The sequence below is a fragment of the Ambystoma mexicanum genome, chromosome 14 (genome assembly GCF_040938575.1).
Source record: "Ambystoma mexicanum isolate Mex_15411 chromosome 14, UKY_AmexF1_1, whole genome shotgun sequence".
NCBI classification, from domain to species: Eukaryota; Metazoa; Chordata; class Amphibia; order Caudata; family Ambystomatidae; genus Ambystoma; species Ambystoma mexicanum.
In genome coordinates, this window is record NC_090940.1 from 10,079,427 (window position 1) to 10,100,857 (window position 21,431).

Consider the following 21,431-nt stretch of genomic DNA (forward strand, 5'->3'; position numbering starts at 1 on the left):
GTACCGGCCAGGCAGGCATCACACACTGCAGGCATCACACACTGCAGGCCCCCGGGGACACGATGCAAGGGGCCACGTACCGGCCAGCAGGCATCACACACTGCAGGCCCCCGGGGGCACGATGCAAGGGGCCACGTACCGGCCAGCAGGCATCACACACTGCAGGCCCCCGGGGGCACGATGCAAGGGGCCACGTACCGGCCAGGCAGGCATCACACACTGCAGGCCCCCGGGGACACGATGCAAGGGGCCACGTACCGGCCAGGCAGGCATCACACACTGCAGGCATCACACACTGCAGGCCCCCGGGGACACGATGCAAGGGGCCACGTACCGGCCAGCAGGCATCACACACTGCAGGCCCCCGGGGGCACGATGCAAGGGGCCACGTACCGGCCAGCAGGCATCACACACTGCAGGCCCCCGGGGGCACGATGCAAGGGGCCACGTACCGGCCAGGCAGGCATCACACACTGCAGGCCCCCGGGGGCACGATGCAAGGGGCCACGTACCGGCCAGGCAGGCATCACACACTGCAGGCCCCCGGGGGCACGATGCAAGGGGCCACGTACCGGCCAGGCAGGCATCACACACTGCAGGCCCCCGGGGGCACGATGCAAGGGGCCACGTACCGGCCAGGCAGGCCCCGGGGCACGATGCAAGGGGCCAAGTACCGGCCAGGCAGGCATCACACACTGCAGGCCCCCGGGGGCACGATACAAGGGGCCACGTACCGGCCAGGCAGGCATCACACACTGCAGGCCCCCGGGGGCACGATACAAGGGGCCACGTACCGGCCAGGCAGGCATCACACACTGCAGGCATCACACACTGCAGGCCCCCGGGGGCACAGGGGCCACTTATTCCTTTTGCGACAGACGCTTAGAGTGGTGCACGGGGCGAGGTGGGGTTCAAGCGGGCATTACTCACTACACGGGTCATGCGCTACTATCCAAAGGGGGAGGTTCATTTATCAAACCAACCTAAAGGGGCCACGAAAGCAGCCCTCTTTGACCTAAACTGGCTGCATGTTTCGGAATAAGGAGTAAACCAGCAGGGGCAAACACGAGTATTTATAGAAAGGGGTTGTAGAATTGCAGGATCATTTGAGCTTTTTGGGAAGTGCAAGTTGCACAGCTGGCAAGTCTCCCGAATTATTTCCGATGCCAACCTCAATTCGGTCGCTAAAGCGGATGGCAACGCTGGCACACATCCACGCGCACATGGTTTTCCTAAATACCCAAAGGGGACGACATGGCATCTTTCGCCAGTATGGAAGACACCTAATACTTGTACTGTCGAGGTGTGTCCACGTTTTAGGGATAGGTAAAGACACCCAGAGGTTTGTATGTAGCATGTAGAACGCAGCGCCAGGCTTCAGGCCGCACCGGCCCAATGACACGCTCAGAAAGAGGGCCACACATCTGGAGTGGGTGGCTGACAGCTGGCGTCCGATGGCACAGGGCACAGGCGCTGTATTGGTAAAGGTGGGTCCAAAAACTAAAACGCCACCGCTGATTGTTGTAACCCCCCCCCCGCCCCCCTTCACTTAAGGGGTAACCTTGGGTTAAGGAAGGAGTTAAAACACACCGGACTAATAGACTGAAGGTTAGAGGTCAGTTTGATAGAAATGGATGAAAGAGCTGAAGAAGTAAGAGGTCAAACCTTGCACATGCCCGCGCCCAAGGCACGGGCGCTGCAGGCCCCAGGACACCCCAGTCTAATGGGACAGCTGGGCCTACAGGCATTTTGGGGAGAATTGGCAAAGAATGCATTGGCTCAGAAAACTGCAAAATTCTACAAGTGCCTCGTGGGGGTTGATGCAATAGTCCAGATCGATATCAGAAGAGGCATTCAAGAGAAGCATGTTCACGAATTCCTGGAATGGGCTTTCAGAAAAAACAAGACAAAAGCAGGGGCTACATCCCACTTAGCGTCGGTCTCTTACTAGCGGGTGGGGGGACAGGGGCTACATCCCACTTAGCGACGGTCTCTTACTACTGCAGGCTAGCGGGTGGGGGGGCAGGGGCTACATCCCACTTAGCGACAGTCTCTTACTACAGCAGGCTAGGGGGGGGGGGCGGGCCTACATCCCACTTAGCGACAGTCTCTTACTACTGCAGGCTAGCGGGGGGGAGGGGGCAGGGCCTACATCCCACTTAGCGACAGTCTCTTACTACTGCAGGCTAGCGGGTGGGGGGGCAGGGGCTACATCCCACTTAGCGACGGTCTCTTACTACTGCAGGCTAGCGGGGGTGTGGGGGCCGGGCCTACATCCCACATAGCGACAGTCTCTTACCACAGCAGGCTAGCGGGGGGGAGGGGGCAGGGCCTACATCCCACTTAGCAACGGTCTCTTACTACTGCAGGCTAGCGGGTGGGGGGGCAGGAGCTACATCCCACTTAGCGACGGTCTCTTACTACTGCAGGCTAGCGGGTGGGGGGGCAGGGGCTACATCCCACTTAGCGACGGTCTCTTACTACTGCAGGCTAGCGGGGGTGTGGGGGCCGGGCCTACATCCCACATAGCGACAGTCTCTTACTACTGCAGGCTAGCGGGTGGGGGGACAGGGGCTACATCCCACTTAGCGACGGTCTCTTACTACTGCAGGCTAGCGGGTGGGGGGGCAGAGGCTACATCCCACTTAGCGACGGTCTCTTACTACTGCAGGCTAGCGGGGGTGTGGGGGCCGGGCCTACATCCCACATAGCGACAGTCTCTTACTACTGCAGGCTAGCGGGGGGGAGGGGGCAGGGCCTACATCCCACTTAGCGACAGTCTCTTACTACTGCAGGCTAGCGGGGGTGTGGGGGCCGGGCCTACATCCCACATAGCGACAGTCTCTTACTACTGCAGGCTAGTGGATGGGGGGACAGGGGCTACATCCGACTTAGCGACGGTCTCTTACTACTGCAGGCTAGCGGGTGGGGGGGCAGGGGCTACATCCCACTTAGCGACGGTCTCTTACTACTGCAGGCTAGCGGGTGGGGGGGCAGGGGCTACATCCCACTTAGCGACGGTCTCTTACTACCGGGTGGGGGGCAGGGGCTACATCCGACTTAGCGACGGTCTCTTACTACTGCAGGCTAGCGGGTGGGGGGGCAGGGGCTACATCCCACTTAGCGACGGTCTCTTACTACTGCAGGCTAGCAGGTGGGGGGGCAGGGGCTACATCCCACTTAGCGACAGTCTCTTACTACTGCAGGCTAGCAGGTGGGGGGGCAGGGGCTATATCCCACTTAGCGACGGTCTCTTACTACTGCAGTATAGCGGGTGGGGGGACAGGGGCTACATCCCACTTAGCGTCGGTCTCTTACTACCGGGTGGGAGGCAGGGGCTACATCCGACTTAGCGACGGTCTCTTACTACTGCAGGCTAGCGGGTGGGGGGGCAGGGGCTACATCCCACTTAGCGACGGTCTCTTACTACTGCAGGCTAGCGGGTGGGGGGGCAGGGGCTACATCCCACTTAGCGACGGTCTCTTACTACTGCAGGCTAGTGGGTGGGGGGCAGGGGCTACATCCCACTTAGCGACAGTCTCTTACTACTGCAGGCTAGCAGGTGGGGGGGGCAGGGGCTACATCCCACTTAGCGACGGTTTCTTACAGCAGGTGGGGGGACAGGGGCTACATCCCACTTAGCAACGGTCTCTTACTACTGCAGGCTAGTGGGTGGGGGGCAGGGGCTACATCCCACTTAGCGACAGTCTCTTACTACTGCAGGCTAGCGGGTGGGGGGGCAGGGGCTACATCCCACTTAGCGACGGTCTCTTACTAGCGGGTGGGGGGACAGGGGCTACATCCCACTTAGCGACGGTCTCTTACTACTGCAGGCTACCGGGTGGGGGGACAGGGGCTACATTCCACTTAGCGACAGTCTCTTACTACTGCAGGCTAGGTGGGGGGGGCAGGGGCTACATCCCACTTAGCGACAGTCTCTTACTACTGCAGGCTAGCAAGTGGGGGGGCAGGGGCTATATCCCACTTAGCGACGGTCTCTTACTACTGCAGTCTAGCGGGTGGGGGGACAGAGGCTACATCCCACTTAGCGACGGTCTCTTACTACTGCAGGCTAGCGGGGGTGTGGGGGCCGGGCCTACATCCCACATAGCGACAGTCTCTTACTACTGCAGGCTAGCGGGGGGGAGGGGGCAGGGCCTACATCCCACTTAGCGACAGTCTCTTACTACTGCAGGCTAGCGGGTGGGGGGACAGGGGCTACATCCCACTTAGCGACGGTCTCTTACTACTGCAGGCTAGCGGGTGGGGGGGCAGGGGCTACATCCCACTTAGCGACGGTCTCTTACTACTGCAGGCTAGCGGGTGGGGGGGTAGGGGCTACATCCCACTTAGCGACGGTCTCTTACAGCAGGTGGGGGGACAGGGGCTACATCCCGCTTAGCGACGGTCTCTTACTACTGCAGGCTAGCGGGTGGGGGGGCAGGGCTACATCCCACTTAGCGACAGTCTCTTACTACTGCAGGCTAGCGGGGGGGTGGGGGCCGGGCCTACATCCCACATAGCGACAGTCTCTTACTACTGCATGCTAGCGGGTGGGGGGACAGGGGCTACATCCCACTTAGCGACGGTCTCTTACTACTGCAGGCTAGCGGGTGGGGGGGCAGGGGCTACATCCCACTTAGCGACGGTCTCTTACTACTGCAGGCTAGCGGGGGTGTGGGGGCCGGGCCTACATCCCACATAGCGACAGTCTCTTACTACTGCAGGCTAGCGGGGGGAGGGGGCAGGGCCTACATCCCACTTAGCGACAGTCTCTTACTACTGCAGGCTAGCGGGTGGTGGGGCAGGGGCTACATCCCACTTAGCGACGGTCTCTTACTACTGCAGGCTAGCGGGTGGGGAGCAGGGGCTACATCCCACTTAGCGACGGTCTCTTACTACTGCAGGCTAGCGGGTGGGGGGGCAGGGGCTACATCCCACTTAGCGACGGTCTCTTACTACTGCAGGCTAGCGGGTGGGGGGGCAGGGGCTACATCCCACTTAGCGACGGTCTCTTACTACTGCAGGCTAGCGGGTGGGGGGGCAGGGGCTACATCCCACTTAGCGACGGTCTCTTACTACTGCAGGCTAGCGGGTGGGGGGGCAGGGGCTACATCCCACTTAGCGACGGTCTCTTACTACTGCAGGCTAGCGGGTGGGGGGGCAGGGGCTACATCCCACTTAGCGACAGTCTCTTACTACTGCAGGCTAGCGGGTGGGGGGACAGGGGCTACATCCCACTTAGCGACGGTCTCTTACTACTGCAGGCTAGCGGGTGGGGGGGCAGGGGCTACATCCCACTTAGCGACGGTCTCTTACTACTGCAGGCTAGCGGGTGGGGGGGCAGGGGCTACATCCCACTTAGCGACGGTCTCTTACTACTGCAGGCTAGCGGGTGGGGGGCAGGGGCTACATGCCACTTAGCGACAGTCTCTTACTACTGCAGGCTAGCGGGTGGGGGGGCAGGGGCTACATCCCACTTAGCGACGGTCTCTTACTAGCGGGTGGGGGGACAGGGGCTACATCCCACTTAGCGACAGTCTCTTACTACTGCAGGCTAGGTGGGGGAGCAGGGGCTACATCCCACTTAGCGACGGTCTCTTACTACTGCAGGCTAGCGGGAGTGTGGGGGCCGGGCCTACATCCCACATAGCGACAGTCTCTTAGTACTGCAGGCTACCGGGTGGGGGGCAAGGGCTACATCCCACTTAGCGACGGTCTCTTACTACTGCAGGCTAGCGGGGGGGAGGGAGCAGGGCCTACATCCCACTTAGCGACAGTCTTTTACTACTGCAGGCTAGCAGGTGGGGGGCAGGGGCTACATCCCACTTAGCGACGGTCTCTTACTACTGCAGGCTAGCAGGTGGGGGGCAGGGGCTACATCCCACTTAGCGACGGTCTCTTACAGAAGGTGGGGGGACAGGGGCTACATCCCACTTAGCGACGGTCTCTTACTACTGCAGGCTAGTGGGTGGGGGGCAGGGGTTACATCCCACTTAGCGACAGTCTCTTACTACTGCAGGCTAGCAGGTGGGGGGCAGGGGCTACATCCCACTTAGCGACGGTCTCTTACAGCAGGTGGGGGGACAGGGGCTACATCCCACTTAGCGACGGTCTCTTACTACTGCAGGCTAGTGGGTGGGGGGCAGGGGTTACATCCCACTTAGCGACAGTCTCTTACTACTGCAGGCTAGCGGGTGGGGGGACAGGGGCTACATCCCACTTAGCGACGGTCTCTTACTAGCGGGTGGGGGGGCAGGGCTACATCCCACTTAGCGACAGTCTCTTACTACTGCAGGCTAGCAGGTGGGGGGGCAGGGGCTACATCCCACTTAGCGACAGTCTCTTACTACTGCAGGCTAGCAGGTGGGGGGGCAGGGGCTACATCCCACTTAGCGACGGTCTCTTACTACTGCAGTCTAGCGGGTGGGGGGACAGGGGCTACATCCCACTTAGCGTCGGTCTCTTACTACCGGGTGGGGGGCAGGGGCTACATCCGACTTAGCGACGGTCTCTTACTACTGCAGGCTAGCGGGTGGGGGGGCAGGGGCTACATCCCACTTAGCGACGGTCTCTTACTACTGCAGGCTAGCAGGTGGGGGGGCAGGGGCTACATCCCACTTAGCGACAGTCTCTTACTACTGCAGGCTAGCAGGTGGGGGGCAGGGGCTATATCCCACTTAGCGACGGTCTCTTACTACTGCAGTCTAGCGGGTGGGTGGACAGGGGCTACATCCCACTTAGCGTCGGTCTCTTACTACCGGGTGGGGGGCAGGGGCTACATCCGACTTAGCGACGGTCTCTTACTACTGCAGGCTAGCGGGTGGGGGGCAGGGGCTACATCCCACTTAGCGACGGTCTGTTACTACTGCAGGCTAGCGGGTGGGGGGGCAGGGGCTACATCCCACTTAGCAACGGTCTCTTACTACTGCAGGCTAGTGGGTGGGGGGCAGGGGCTACATCCCACTTAGCGACAGTCTCTTACTACTGCAGGCTAGCAGGTGGGGGGGCAGGGGCTACATCCCACTTAGCGACGGTCTCTTACAGCAGGTGGGGGGACAGGGGCTACATCCCACTTAGCAACGGTCTCTTACTACTGCAGGCTAGTGGGTGGGGGGCAGGGGCTACATCCCACTTAGCGACAGTCTCTTACTACTGCAGGCTAGCGGGTGGGGGGGCAGGGGCTACATCCCACTTAGCGACGGTCTCTTACTAGCGGGTGGGGGGACAGGGGCTACATCCCACTTAGCGACGGTCTCTTACTACTGCAGGCTACCGGGTGGGGGGACAGGGGCTACATCCCACTTAGCGACGGTCTCTTACTACTGCAGGCTAGGTGGGGGGGCAGGGGCTACATCCCACTTAGCGACAGTCTCTTACTACTGCAGGCTAGGTGGGGGGGCAGGGGCTACATCCCACTTAGCGACAGTCTCTTACTACTGCAGGCTAGCAAGTGGGGGGGCAGGGGCTATATCCCACTTAGCGACGGTCTCTTACTACTGCAGTCTAGCGGGTGGGGGGACAGGGGCTACATCCCACTTAGCGTCGGTCTCTTACTACCGGGTGGGGGGCAGGGGCTACATCCGACTTAGCGACGGTCTCCTACTACTGCAGGCTAGCGGGTGGGGGGGCAGGGGCTACATCCCACTTAGCTACAGTCTCTTACTACTGCAGGCTAGTGGGTGGGGGGCAGGGGCTACATCCCACTTAGCGACAGTCTCTTACTACTGCAGGCTAGCAGGTGGGGGGGCAGGGGCTACATCCCACTTAGCGACGGTTTCTTACAGCAGGTGGGGGGACAGGGGCTACATCCCACTTAGCAACGGTCTCTTACTACTGCAGGCTAGTGGGTGGGGGGCAGGGGCTACATCCCACTTAGCGACAGTCTCTTACTACTGCAGGCTAGTGGGTGGGGGGGCAGGGGCTACATCCCACTTAGCGACGGTCTCTTACTAGCGGGTGGGGGGACAGGGGCTACATCCCACTTAGCGACGGTCTCTTACTACTGCAGGCTACCGGGTGGGGGGACAGGGGCTACATCCCACTTAGCGACGGTCTCTTACTACTGCAGGCTAGGTGGGGGGGCAGGGGCTACATCCCACTTAGCGACAGTCTCTTACTACTGCAGGCTAGGTGGGGGGGCAGGGGCTACATCCCACTTAGCGATAGTCTCTTACTACTGCAGGCTAGCAAGTGGGGGGGCAGGGGCTATATCCCACTTAGCGACGGTCTCTTACTACTGCAGTCTAGCGGGTGGGGGGACAGGGGCTACATCCCACTTCGCGACGGTCTCTTACTACTGCAGGCTAGCAGGGGGTGGGGGAGGGGTTGGACCTACACACAGCGTGCTGACACGTTATGCTTTAGAAGTGTGGGCCTAACTAGGAGTGGGGGGGGTCACTAGGCGCCCATTGAGCTTTAATACAATTGCGAGATGACAACATCCAAAGCAGCTTTTACTTTGCACTACGCTGGGGCTTGTAGGGTCCGCGAGGAGGAGGGTCCGGCCTTAGCAGATACCAATTGAGGTAAGGAGTGCATGGACATCTAATTATGTGCGCCCAAAACAGATCCATTGGGGGGGGGGGTTGGTACTTGCAAAGGTTCCAGCAGGAAAGATTTAATCTCACAACCCCCCCAATGTGGGGGGACAGGGGCTACATCCCACTTAGCTACGGTCTCTTACTACTGCAGGCTAGTGGGTGGGGGGCAGGGGCTACATCCCACTTAGCGACAGTCTCTTACTACTGCAGGCTAGCAGGTGGGGGGGCAGGGGCTACATCCCACTTAGCGACGGTTTCTTACAGCAGGTGGGGGGACAGGGGCTACATCCCACTTAGCAACGGTCTCTTACTACTGCAGGCTAGTGGGTGGGGGGCAGGGGCTACATCCCACTTAGCGACAGTCTCTTACTACTGCAGGCTAGTGGGTGGGGGGGCAGGGGCTACATCCCACTTAGCGACGGTCTCTTACTAGCGGGTGGGGGGACAGGGGCTACATCCCACTTAGCGACGGTCTCTTACTACTGCAGGCTACCGGGTGGGGGGACAGGGGCTACATCCCACTTAGCGACGGTCTCTTACTACTGCAGGCTAGGTGGGGGGGCAGGGGCTACATCCCACTTAGCGACAGTCTCTTACTACTGCAGGCTAGGTGGGGGGGCAGGGGCTACATCCCACTTAGCGATAGTCTCTTACTACTGCAGGCTAGCAAGTGGGGGGGCAGGGGCTATATCCCACTTAGCGACGGTCTCTTACTACTGCAGTCTAGCGGGTGGGGGGACAGGGGCTACATCCCACTTCGCGACGGTCTCTTACTACTGCAGGCTAGCAGGGGGTGGGGGAGGGGTTGGACCTACACACAGCGTGCTGACACGTTATGCTTTAGAAGTGTGGGCCTAACTAGGAGTGGGGGGGGTCACTAGGCGCCCATTGAGCTTTAATACAATTGCGAGATGACAACATCCAAAGCAGCTTTTACTTGGCACTACGCTGGGGCTTGTAGGGTCCGCGAGGAGGAGGGGCCGGCCTTAGCAGATACCAATTGAAGTAAGGAGTGCATGGACATCTAATTATGTGCGCCCAAAACAGATCCATTGGGGGGGGGGGTTGGTACTTGCAAAGGTTCCAGCAGGAAAGATTTAATCTCACAACCCCCCTCCCACACTCTTTTTCTCGCGTGTTGCTGCTAGGCCCCTCATCCTACACATCAGTTGGGATCGTGGGGCACGCTTTCGTAACATGGGGGCCACACACGACGGCCTCTAGTTTCAAGAAACAATCACTTCTTGGTGGGGCCCCGCAGGCAGGAGGTGGAGGGACTTACACGACACATTGGCGGACCTTTTAGGTGTCAAGACTACCCCCCAGAATTTCTGATCATATACTTAGGGGGCAATGACTTGGCGCAATTGGGGGGGAAGTCACTCTTCAGGGAGGTGCAGGTGCTGGAGACAGGCAGAGGTCATGGTCCCGGAGATAATTACCAGGCAACGCTCCAAGGGGCGGAGTCTAATGAGGCAGTGGAACTATCGAGGATGACCTTAAATAAGGCACTAGGTAACCTCTGGGGGGGCGAGGGGGTACACTGGCCTCAGCTTCACCAGACATGGGGTGCATCGCTCCTCCATAGCGGGGGTGCTCATCTTCCCAAGAAACAGTTCCGGATGCTGGCGGAAAGGGGCTACACATAGGGGACCCGAGTGGCTGAATACCCCCTCAGGGTGGCGGGAGGGGCCAGCCTCGAGTTGGCCTTGTGATGGAGCAGGGCCCCCACTCACCTGATCCCTGCTCCCCCCACAATATTTCTCTCTGCTTTTTGTGAGGTATCGGGGTTCATGGTTTGTGTAATAAAGCTGAGGGCCTAATCTTTCTCCACCTGAGCTGGCGCCCCCTGGCGAATATTCCATCACACGTTTCCTTTGCTTATTATTTATTCCGCGCACCAGACCCGGGGGTATCAGGGGTCTCGAAGCTTAGTACAAGGTTACATATTACAATAACTAGCAAGTGTGTGATAAGTAAATACATGCGGGAAGTAAGGAACGTATACAAACATGTATATGTACAATTGTAGTCACATTCTATAGGTTCATTTCTCCTTAGAGTAGGGGTGGCAAGGATGGGCCCCCAGCTACACCCACCTGCGCATTAGGTCGCCGCTTCCCCGCACTATGCCACTGCCAGGCTTCTAAGTGGCACCAGGATTCCCGCCTCGCCATCCACCCCCCAACACGGGCCCGAGTCTCAGCTGGCGCTAAATGCCCCGTTCCCTCCCCCCGAGCCTTCCACCCCCATCCTGAGGTGGGGGCAGGAGTGGGGAGAGATGCCGTGGCAGAAGGTAAGGGGGTTAGTGTAAGCACCGCAGGGTACCCTGCGCAGGGTGCCTCTGGCCCAAATGCAGCAGTGCAAGGCACATGCCTACATTGCAGAAAGTGCCGGGAGCTGGCAGACGCTCGGCGGCACTTTCTGTAAAGATGTGTCCAGGCCATGTGCAGAAACTAACCAATACCCCGTCTCACAGGGCACTCTTCTGCCATCTTGCGGCACAATTGAGCATCAGCATTTCAAGGCCATGTTAGGAACTGCTATGATTACTTACCGGTAATCTTCATTACTCCTAGTCCTACTCTTCCTCGTCACATTACTTACTTCATGAGGCCCCTGCCTCCGACACAGGACCTTCTTCTATTTCTTGAAATTCCTATAACTCCTCCCCCACATCCACATCACTCAGTTTCATATTACCAAGCCAGAGCATGGGACCTTCCCCGCAGGGAGGGTGAGGAGGGTCGTCAGTACTGTGACGAGGAAGAGTAGGACTAGGAGTAATGAAGATTACCGGTAAGTAATCAGAGCATTACCTCCATGTCCACTCTTCCTCGTCCCAGTACTTACTTCAGAGGTGTACCAAAGCAGCAACAGGGAAAAAGTCCCAATGAGACACAGAGCTAAAGACAGTGCAGCAAAACACACACCCACAATAACTCTTAATTCACATTCCCACAGACAAAACTCCAACCATGAAGGAACCAACCCCCCCGATTGGGAGAAACTCAACCCATAGCGGTTGATGAAAATGCCTAGACCTGCCAAGGCCTGCAGCCATACAAATCTCTTGCAGAGAAAAACCCCTCCTTGCATCGGCCCAGGAAGCCGCCAAACCCCTGGCGGACCGCCCCTGATCGTGCGCAGGCACAGGCAGGCCAGAAGCCACATAGGCCCTGGAGATCACAACCCTGAACCATCGGAAAACGGAAACCACAGATGCGTTATGCCCAGCCCCAGCCGGACCACAAGCAATCAGAAGACTATCAGATTGGTGGAAAAAGCAAACCTAGCCAAATACTCCAACACGTCCCGCCGGACATAATGTTAAGCCAAGCCACCTCTTCAGGCATTCTCGGATCATGAAAGAAGTCAGGGAGAGCCAGATCCTGAGAGGTGTGAAAACCGAGATACAACTTAAAGGAGGAACTTCAGACTACACCTCAGCACCACCGAGTCTGGCAGCACCCTCAGGAAAGGAGGGTGACATAAGAGAGCCCCAATCTCCCCAAGCCTACGGGCAGAAGCGAGGGCAATAGGAAAAGCAGATTTCAGTGTAAGATGTTTGACATCAATCTCGGAAAAGGGTTCAAAAGGAGGCCCTTGAAGGAACCGTAATACAAGAGGGAGATCCCAAGGGGGAAGCCCTTTATCAGCACAAGGACGGGAAGAAAAAACCCTGGAGAAACTTCCCCACCAACACCTCCCCATCCAAGTGACTATCAGAGTCCCCCAAGAGGGATTTCATGGAGGCCCACTGAGAGTGAAGCCTGGAAAAAAAAAACTGCCAGGCCCCTGTCAAAAGCCCTTTGGAGGAATCGAAGGATAGCAGAGGCCAGAACGCAGGGGAGGGATCCCAGACCGCCCATACCAGTCTCGGAAATGGCCCCAATGCCTGCCGAACACCTTCAGAGTGGAGGGTCTAAGAGCATCCTTTATGTACTCAACTACAGGATCTGAGAACCCCTGAGATATCAACCTAGACTGAGCAATAGCCATACAGCCCATTGCATCCAGTGGAATTCCAACCGCAGATCCCCTTGAAGGGGACACGGCCACCTCGGAACCAGCCAAGGTTCCTAGGACCGAAGCTCCAACAGAGAGGGGAGCTAACTCCGACGGGACCAGAACTGAGCTAACAACAGCACAGTCACCCTGGACACTCTGATGCGCCAAACCACCCGGGGCAGAAGGGGAATAGGCGGAAAGGCATAAAGGAAAACCCCAAGGCCACTGTACAGAGAGGGCGTCCATCCCCCAATCCCCCCAGGCTGTAACCGAGAGCAGAAGAGGGGAACTTCTGCTGAGGCCGGGTTTTAAACAGGTCTAGAACCGGGGATCCTAATCTGACACAGGTCACCGCAAAGACCTGGGCCAACAGGACCAGTTCCGCAGACGAGTGAAACCGGCGTCTGAGAAGATCCGCTTGAACATTGTCCACCCCTCTGATACGTGAGGCCACCAGAGACACCAGATGAGATTCCTCCCAAGTGCCTATCAGCGCTGCCAGAGCATTCAAGCTGCGGCCGGAACCCCTTTTGCAGTTAACATATGCCAAAGCCGTCGTATTGTCCGATCGGACCAAAACCGCCGACCGTCCAGCAACTCCTCGTAGTAGACCAGAGCTTGGACAATGGCACGCCGGCTCTCCCCAGATCTCACAACTCTTGAGCTGAGAGGACCCCCAATGTAGACCCTTTCTGCTGGTGTCGGTAATAAGAGAGGCCACAGGAGGAAGGACTATGCACACCTCAGCCTGTAGACCTGAAACCCCCGCCACCATAGCAGGGAGACTCGCAGCGCTGGGGACACTGAAAACAAAACTACGAAAGCCGAGACGTCGGGAGCAAGTGGGAGAGAGTATAAGACACCAGGGACGTAACCGAAGATGGGCTCAAGGAACCGGAAAACACGCAAGACGTCACGTGCTCCGTAACTTCAGCAACAGACGCGCCAAGACATACTGCCTTCTGAGAACCCAGCCCAGAACAGCCAGCAAGCGCCCCCCCTGCACAACATCCAGAGTACGTTCCGCAAAGCCTCCACGTTGAAGCGTTCTGTCTGGACAAGCAGTGCAGGGTCTTGAGACCCATAAGCAGGTGACACATCCTAGAAGGCATAGGGACCAGGAACACCCACACGTAGAAACTTGACCCTGAACAGGGAGAGGAACGGGCAAGACGGTAACCCACAACAACCATTTGGACATGGCCAACTACTTGGACCGTGAGCTGGGTACCAAAGTCCTAACCATGCAAACCTGGAAAAGAGGAGACAGGAACGGCAACTGATACCCCCCTCCGGAAGGAGCCCATTACCCAGGAAGCCGAACCCCACCGGTTCCATACACCTGTGAGAAGATAGAGACGAGGAGGCAGGGAAAACCGCCAGTCACTGCACTTGCACCAGAGGGAAATCACAGGACATTGAAACAGGCCTGCGCCACAATATAACAGCATGCTTGTCAGCCCACAAAAAGATCCGACTTATCAAAAGGAAGATAATAATAATAATAATAATAATAATAATAATTAGGCTTTTATATAGCGCTATAAACCCTCAGGTATCTGAGCGCTGCTTATTATTACCCACGGTGTGTGGTGCTCATTTATCGACCTCGGAAGGATGAAACGCTGAGTTTGGCGCTGCCGGGATTCGAACCTGCGTTAACAGGCTCTGCACGGGTGTCAAAGCGGGCGCTCTACTCGCTGTGCCACTTGACCGGCTAAGATACAGGACAGCCCAGAAGTCCAGCAGACCATGGCCCCCACAGCCGACAGAGGAGTCACCAGGCTGGCGTCAAAAGGGCAGAGTACTGTCACAAAGCGGGGCAAAGCAATCCATCCCGGATAGCAGACATCAAAGGCAACCCCCTACCTGGGGTATGCCTATATTGGAAAAACCCACTGAAGTGACATCCCCCTCCACCGGCACTAGGGGCTCTGAGAACCCCTCTAAGCACAGACATGTGCCACCATGTGCCATATCACTTCCCACAAGTCTGAGAGGAGGCGTGAAAGCAACACGTCGGCACCGGAGGACCTAGGCCCTAAAAGAAAATACACTGAGAACCCTCTGAATGGCCATTACTTCCATGATGCATTTTCTATAATTCCATGCCGGACAAGGGAAAAGAAAATCATCTCTTTGACCTTCCCTCGTGCAGTTCAGAGGAAGAGGACAGGACAAGGAGTCTGCGTCCATAGCTAGCACAGACCCAAACACACCACTAACTCGCCACATTGCTGAGAGGTGGCTTGAGCCCTGTATCCAGTAGCTGGTAGCCCCAAGCTCTAAATCGTTCCAATGTGTCGGTCTAGGAAGGATGAAGGCCAGAGTCAGCACCGTAGAGACTCGAACCCGAAGTGTAGACTATGCCAGGACGGTACCCTTCCGGCCGCTTGCAGACATGTCCAAATCTGCGCCGTTTTCACAGGCTGCACGCAAAGAATGCAGCTAACATCCGGTGCATCCTGGGCTGCGTGTGTCTGAGGAGCGGGTGGTATGTGACATGCCTGTGACAGAACAGAGCCCCCGCACTTTCAAAGACTCTCTGCCACTGTCACCCCACGACAAGAAGCAGAGAGGCCTCACAACAAAAAGGAAGGCTAGCCTATACTGCCAAGTGCTTGCCATCATTTCCAATAAAGATGTGTACACAGAGCACGAGGAAATGGCTTGTCGAATGAAGATGGCCAAAACAGGAGGAGGGGGGAAAAACATCAAGCCCAGTCCTCCCCTCTCCTTACCTTCCCCTGGGCCGTGCAGGACCCGGGACACAATGCTCACGCTGCGGTCCGGAGCCCAGCAAAGAACTGAGCGAGGCAATCTGGCTCAACTGTGACCCCAAGCCCCGCAGGGGGCCCAGGAGCAGCGCCGCACCTGAGGGAGCCGAGGGTCCCGCCACACAGCCCCCGCCAGGGGGCCAGCAATCGGTGCTCCACAGTGCCCCGCACCGGGAAGAAAAAGTCCAACCTGCCGGAGGCAGGAAACATTTAAACTGAGTGACGTGGATGTGGGGAAGGAGTTATAGGAATTTAAAGAAATAGAAGAAGGTCCTGTGTCTAAGGCAGGGGCCTCATGAGGTAAGTACTGTGACGAGGAAGAGTGCACGTGGAGGTAATGCTGTGTCTTTTAGCCAGAAGGATACCTTTGCCGTCATTTTGCACCTTTTTAGGTGCAGAATCAGCCCACAGGGCTCCTCTGCACGCTGTGGTCTCCACGGCCGGCGCGTGACGTTTAATTGAAAGTGGTGAGTTCCTTGTGTGATGGCCAATTTTATGTTACATCAGAATATGGTGCTAGTTAGAAAAGTGTCGTTTTGCCATAGAACCTCACTTTTCTAAATGTGCACCGCCCTAAAGCACCAGACAAAGGCCCAGCTCCAGGCAGTCAGAAGCCCAGTTTCGTATTTGAATTGGGCCCCTGATTACATGTTGGCCCTGATTACATGTTGGCGCTCTCCTTTAAGAGCTTAAAGAAAGCTCACTACTGTTTAAGGTAGAAGTCGAAGTGCTCGGGAGCCTCTCACTACTCCGCTTGCTGCTGTTTGTGCAGCTGTCTCTGCCCTGCTGCTTGAGGACCACTAATCTATGCGACAAGGCCTGGCACGATGCCCTTTGCCCACTCTCCCCACATTTCACCCATACGAGCAATATGTTACCAAAGCAGTTTTAATGTAGCATTTTTTGTTGGAAGAAATAAAATACTGTTCTATCCCCCTCCACCGCCACCCCCCTGCTCGCTTGATGCTTTGTAGCCAGTCCCATAGCGCTTGTGTACGTGCTGTGCTCCTCACGGCACTAGAAGCCGCTGCGGGTGAGCGTGGAACCTCGGCTCAAACTGAAGGGACTTGGCAAGTGACTCATTGACACCCGGTAGCTCCCCCTGCCCCCCGCGTTGCTCACTGCCACCCACGAGTGCTTCTGATTGCTGCACAGTGCCCTCCAATGAACTTTGCACCCCGAGGCATTAACTGAAATGTAAATTAGTTCCAAAAGAAGTGAGGGGGCGGGGGGCCCTCCTCCCTCCCAGCCCCCGGGCAGATTTAACAGCCAGGGTGGGGCTGGTGACAGACCTGGTGCCTCTTCAAGAGTGAGGGCAGTGTGGGCAGCAGCGGAGCAGGGCCGCTTCAGGGGATCCACTCACTGTGAGTACAAGATTCTCTGCTGATGAAGAGGGAGTGAGTGCTGTGTCTGTGGGTCACGCTCCTGCCTTTCCCCTATGTTACGGTTACCTTACTCTAGAGTGAGTATCTGCAGACACCTAACTAGGACTGGCATTCACCAGTGAGTCAGAAACGGAGGCATGTGTGATGAGTGTGTGCGCACACGCGAAGGCGGCTGCCATCACACACGCGGAGACGATGCCTCACACTGGGGGGGGGGGCGCTGCCATCACACACGCGGAGGCGCTGCCATCACATGGCGGAGGCGATGCCTTACATGGCGGAGGCGCTGCCATCACACACGCGCAGGCGCCGCCATCACACAGGAGGTGGCGCCGCCATCACACACGCGGAGGCGCTGCCATTTCACACACGTGCAGGGGCTGCCATCACACGCGTGGAGGCGATGCCCCACATGGCGGAGGCAGTGCCATCACACACGCGGAGGCGCTGCCACCCTGAAATAGACCCACATGCAGAGTCACTGCCACCCAGAAATTGACCCACACGCGGAGGCGCTGCCATCACACACGCGGAGGCAATGCCTCACATGGCGGAGGCGCTTCTATTTCACACACGCGGAGGCGCCGCCATCACACACGAGGTGGCGCCGCCATCACACACACGGAGGCGATGTGCGGAGGTGCTGCCATCACACACACGGAGGCGCTGCCATCACACACACAGAGTTGATGCCTCACATGGCAGAGGCAGTGCAATCACACATGCTGAGGCGCTGCCACCCTGAAATAAACCCACATGCAGAGGTGCTGCCATCACACATGCAGAGGCGCTGCCATCACACATGCTGAGGTGAGCCATCACACACGCTGAGGCACTACCACCATGAAATAGACCCACATGCAGAGTTGCTGCCACCCTAAAATAGACCCTCACGCGGAGGCGCTGCCATGACACACGCAGAGTCGATGCCTCACATGGCGGAGGCAGTGCCATCACACCCATTGCATCCGGTGGACTTCCAACCGCAGATCCCCTTGAAGGGGACAACGCCACCTCGGAACCAGCCAAGGTTCCTAGGATCGAAGCTCCAACAGAGAGGGGAGCCAACTCCGGCGGGACCAGAACGGAGCTAACACAACACAGTCACCCTGGACACTCTGATGCACCAAACCACCCGGGGCAGAAGGGGAATAGGTGGAAAGGAATAAAGGAAAACCCCAAGCCCACTGTACAGAGAGGGCGTCCATCCCCCAAACCCCTGGCCTGAAATCGAGAGCAGAAGAGGGGAACTTCTGCTGAGGCCGGGGATGCAAACAGGTCTAGAACCGGGGACCCCAATCTGACACAGGTCACCGCAAAGACCTGGGCCGACAAGACCAGTTCCGCAGACGAGTGAAACCGGCGTCTGAGAAGATCCGCTTGAACATTGTCCACCCTTCTGATACGTGATTCCACCAGAGACACCAGATGAGTTTCCTCCCAGGTGACTATCAGCGCTGTCAGAGCATTCAAGGAGTGGCCGGAACCCCTTTTGCAGTTAACATATGCCAAAGCCGTCGTATTGTCCGATCGGACCAAAACCGCCGACCATCCAGCAACTCCTCGTAGTAGACCAGAGCTTGGACAATGGCACGCCGGCTCTCCCCAGATCTCACAACTCTTGAGCTGAGAGGACCCCCAATGTACACCCTTTCTGCTGGCGTCGGTAATAAGAGAGGCCACAGGAGGAAGGACCATGCACACCTCAGCCTGTAGACCTGAAAACCCCGCCACCATAGCAGGGAGACTCGCAGCGCTGGGGACACTGAAAACAAAACTACGAAAGCCGAGACGTCGGGAGCAAGTGGGAGAGAGTATAAGACACCAGGGACGTAACCGAAGATGGGCTCAAGGAACCGGAAAACACGCAAGACGCCACGTGCTCCGTAACTTCAGCAACAGACGCGCCGAGACATACTGCCTTCTGAGAACCCAGCCCAGAACAGCCAGCAAGCGCCCCCCATGCACAACATCCAGAGTACGTTCCGCAAAGCCTCCACGTTGAAGCGTTCTGTCTGGACAAGCAGTGCAGGGTCTTGAGACCCATAAGCAGGTGACACATCCTAGAAGGCATAGGGACCAGGAACACCCACACGTAGAAACTTGACCCTGAACAGGGAGAGGAACGGGCATGACGGTAACCCACGACAACCATTCGGAGAGAACGGATCACATGGCCAACTACTTGGACCGTGAGTTGGCTACCAAAGTCCTAACCATGCAAACCTGGACAGGAGGAGACAGGAACAGCAACTGATACCCCCCTCCGGAAGGAGCCCATTACCCAGGAAGCCGAACCCCACCAGTCCCATACACCTGTGAGAAGATAGAGACGAGGAGGCAGGGAAAACTGCCAGTCACTGCACTTGCACCAGAGGGAAATCACAGGACGTTGAAACAGGCCTGCGCCACAATATAACAGCATGCTTGTCAGCCCACAAAAAGATCCGACTTATCAAAAGGGAGATACAGGACAGCCCAGAAATCCAGCAGACTATGGCCCCCACAGCCGACAGAGGAGCCACCAGGCTGGCGTCAAAAGGGCAGAGTACTGTCACAAAGCGGGGCAAAGCAATCCATACCGGATAGCAGACATCAAAGGCAACCCCCTACCTGGGGTATGCCTATATTGGAAAAACCCACTGAAGTGACATCCCCCTCCACCGGCACTAGGGGCTCTGAGAACCCCTCTAAGCACAGACATGTGCCACCATGTGCCATATCACTTCCCACAAGTCTGAGAGGAGGCGTGAAAGCAACACGTCGGCACCGGAGGACCTAGGCCCTAAAAGAAGATACACTGAGAACCCTCTGAATGGCCATTACTTCCATGATGCATTTTCTATAATTCCATGCCGGACAAGGGAAAAGAAAATCATCTCCTTTGACCTTCCCTCGTGCAGTTCAGAGGAAGAGGACAGGACAAGGAGTCTGCGTCCATAGCTAGCACAGACCCAAACACACCACTAACTCGCCACATTGCTGAGAGGTGGCTTGAGCCCTGTATCCAGTAGCTGGTAGCCCCAAGCTCTAAATTGTTCCAATGTGTCGGTCTAGGAAGGATGAAGGCCAGAGTCAGCACCGTAGAGACTCGAACCCGAAGTGTAGACTATGCCAGGACGGTACCCTTCCGGCCGCTTGCAGACATGTCCAAATCTGCGCCGTTTTCACAGGCTGCACGCAAAGAATGCAGCCAACATCCGGTGCATCCTGGGCTGCGTGTGTCTGAGGAGCGGGTGGTATGTGACATGCCTGCGACAGAACAGAGCCCCCACACTTTCAAAGACTCTCTGCCACTGTCACCCCACGACAAGAAGCAGAGAGGCCACACAACAAAAGGGAAGGCTAGCCCATACTGCCAAGTGCTTGCCATCATTTCCAATAAAGATGTGTACACAGAGCACGAGGAAACGGCCTGCCGAAGGAGTCAAGATGGCCAAACCAGCAGGAGAGGGGAAAACATCAAGCCCAGTCCTCCCCTCTCCTTACCTTCCCCTGGGCCGTGCAGGACCCGGGACACAATGCTCACGCTGCGGTCCGGAGCCCAGCAAAGAACTGAGCAAGGCAATCTGGCTCAACTGTGACCCCAAGCCCCGCAGGGGGCCCAGGAGCAGCGCCGCACCTGAGGGAGCCGAGGGTCCCACCACACAGCCCCCGCCAGGGGGCCAGCAATCGGTGCTCCACAGTGCCCCGCACCGGGAAGTAAAAGTCCAACCTGCCGGAGGCAGGAAAAATGTAAACTGAGTGACGTGGATGTGGGGAAGGAGTTATAGGAATTTAAAGAAATAGAAGAAGGTCCTGTGTCTGAGGCAGGGGCCTCATGAGGTAAGTACTGTGACGAGGAAGAGTGCACGTGGAGGTAATGCTGTGTCTTTTAGCCAGAAGGATACCTTTGCCGTCATTTTGCACCTTTTTAGGTGCAGAATCAGCCCACAGGGCTCCTCTGCACGCTGTGGTCTCCACGGCCGGCGCATGACGTTTAATTGAAAGTGGTGAGTTCCTTGTGTGATGGCCAATTTTATGTTACATCAGAATATGGTGCTAGTTAGAAAAGTGTCGTTTTGCCATAGAACCTCACTTTTCTAAATGTGCACCGCCCTAAAGCACCAGACAAAGGCCCAGCTCCAGGCAGTCAGAAGCCCAGTTTCGTATTTGAATTGGGCCCCTGATTACATGTTGGCCCTGATTACATGTTGGCGCTCTCCTTTAAGAGCTTAAAGAAAGCTCACTACTGTTTAAGGTAGAAGTCGAAGTGCTCGGGAGCCTCTCACTACTCCGCTTGCTGCTGTTTGTGCAGCTGTCTCTGCCCTGCTGCTTGAGGACCACTAATCTATGCGACAAGGCCTGGCACGATGCCCTTTGCCCACTCTCCCCACATTTCACCCATACGAGCAATATGTTACCAAAGCAGTTTTAATGTAGCATTTTTTGTTGGAAGAAATAAAATACTGTCCTATCCCCCTCCACCGCCCCCCCCTGCTCGCTTGATGCTTTGTAGCCAGTCCCATAGCGCTTGTGTACGTGCTGTGCTCCTCACGGCACTAGAAGCCTCGGCTCAAACTGAAGGGACTTGGCAAGTGACTCATTGACACCCGGCAGCTCCCCCTGCCCCCCGCGTTGCTCACTGCCACCCACGAGTGCTTCTGATTGCTGCACAGTGCCCTCCAATGAACTTTGCACCCCCAGGCATTAACTGAAATGTAAATTAGTTCCAA

At 57.1% G+C, this 21,431-nt stretch overlaps 1 protein-coding gene across 1 annotated transcript in view; it reads left to right on the forward strand.

Moving 5' to 3' along the window:
• Positions 1-16,613: 16,613 nt before the first annotated feature.
• Positions 16,614-21,431, forward strand: part of LOC138527344 (N-acetylated-alpha-linked acidic dipeptidase 2-like) — a 501,035-nt gene continuing 496,217 nt past the window's right edge. The window contains exon 1 of the mRNA XM_069638406.1: positions 16,614-16,695. The gene's annotated coding sequence lies outside the window, so the exon portion shown is untranslated. The remainder of the gene's footprint in view (positions 16,696-21,431) is intronic.